This window comes from Pteropus vampyrus, unplaced genomic scaffold, assembly GCF_000151845.1.
Source record: "Pteropus vampyrus isolate Shadow unplaced genomic scaffold, Pvam_2.0 Scaffold321, whole genome shotgun sequence".
NCBI lineage: Eukaryota > Metazoa > Chordata > Mammalia > Chiroptera > Pteropodidae > Pteropus > Pteropus vampyrus.
Genome location: NW_011889102.1, coordinates 394570 through 396566, shown reverse-complemented (window position 1 = coordinate 396566; position 1997 = coordinate 394570). Strand labels below are relative to the sequence as shown.

Sequence of the window (1997 nt, the reverse complement as noted above, 5' to 3'; positions counted from 1 at the left end):
CACAACAGCCCAGGAGAAGCATGACAGTACAGATCCAGAAGGCTCTTCATGATAGACAACCTCTTCAGCAAAAGCTTTCAATTGATGAAATCGCTAGACTTGCTCTGTGGAATCTAACAGCCCATTGTCTTCAGAAAAACGTTTTTCAAGGGGAGCGTCTGCAGGCATTGTCTCACTATCTATTCTCATTACCTTGAGTTCCAGCAGAGGAAGCCCTTGCTTCCAGTCCAACCCACCTCAGCACCCAGAAATCCTGGGGTATGCAGGGATGCAGAACTCAGGAGGGCTAATTTAGGAATAACACTGGACCTGGAATCAGAGAACCTAAACTTTCATACTGATTCCGTGAGCAACTTGGGTCACAAGCCCATTCTAGGCAACCCAAGCAGACAGTGAAGTTATGAGATTGCCCTAGTCTGAGTCGTATGCCATTTATGGTCGGGTACCTGTTTTTAGAATAAGGAGGTAGGGTTTTCACCAGAGACATGGACTGAAGCTAACTTCTGTTGCAAGTCAGGCAGCCTTAGAAGTTCACTTCTCTACATATGGCTATAAACATAGGCATATACTCTTCTCACCTGAAGCTATGTTTGGCAATTACCTGGAATTCAGAGAGGTTGCCTGATACTCTTTCTGTGTGATGGTAAAATACATATTGGGCACCAATATTGCCAACCATATAAAACTAGATGAGATTTGGTTTCTATTCTCCAGGAGTGTGGAGTAGAGTGTGGGAGAAGAGATCTCTGTACACATGCCTATCATATTGGCAGATTGGTTCTGAATCCTTCCAGGATACAAACACAGAGATGGGGAGCAGAGAGGGAGAAGAGCTCGTTAATAAGTGTGTATGTGGTGGCAAGTGGATCAAGAAAGCCTTCTTGAAGTACTTGGAATTTGAACTGATTACAAGCAAGTACCCTATGTCACTTTTGCCAGCCACGCCAACCTTCAAGACAGGTAAGAAAAGATAAATAGGATCTGGACAGATAGAAATGGGACAAGAGACAATTCATAGTGGTATTGTTAATAAAAGAACAAAGGTTGTTTAGAAAATAGTGATCAGTTTGCAAATAAGTTTCATTCCCTGTGACTCCTCAAGTATCTGGTCGTGGTTGCTAGATCCCTCTCAAGAAGGATCATAAGGTTGGAGTGCTGTGAGCAATGAGCAATGTCTGTTGTGGCCTTGAAGTGATGGAGATTGGTATAAGCTTTGCAAAATTAGTTCAAGTCAACTCTACAATACCGTCAAGTCCAGAGACAGCCAACAGGTCACTCCAGCAAGACAAGCCACAAGTCCTGCTCTCCTGACTGCCCTCTCTGGGATATGTCCAACCCTACAGAGTCAGAAACCACCTCTGGAAATAACAGGGAGGTAGACAAGGAGAAGGATGTCAGGAAGAGAGAAGACAGAACAACACAATGCACCCCTTTCTCAGCTGCAGTGATTTTGCATACAAAAGGTCAAACCGGGAGCAGGAGACATGGTTCATCTTTAAATTAAATTCAGTATTTTGTTCAAATTAGGCTCTAAATTTTTAATAGCTTTAATATGGATGATGGCTTAGGAGTTGGTAACCAGTTATCAGAAATCTCATAATTAAATTCTAAATGTTATCTTGTTCCTCTTTTGAAATGTAGTATCTACTGTATCTTGATATTTAGATCAAAACTGTTTTAACATCCTGTTATGCATGTGAGAGAAGAATGCATGCCAACTTCAGAAGCTCTGAAGAGATCAAAGAATGTTTGGGCCTTTAGCTGTATCTGTAAAATTTTATTTATTCATTTTTAAAGAGAAATCGGAAGTAAATATGACAAAATTTTAATATATGCTTAATTTTAATGGTGGGTATGTAAGTGCTTATTACATTATCTCCTGGCCTATGTGCCTGATTTACAAATCCTGTCCAGCATAAACCTTGTCATCATTCCTGTGACTTCAACATCTATGCAAGAAGTCAGTCCAACAAACTGAACTTTCAGTTGTTCTTTAA

General features: G+C 40.9%; 1 pseudogene; it reads left to right on the top strand.

Annotated features, from left to right (window-relative positions):
• Window positions 1–809: 809 nt before the first annotated feature.
• Window positions 810–1997, top strand: part of LOC105303925 — an 11606-nt pseudogene continuing 10418 nt past the window's right edge.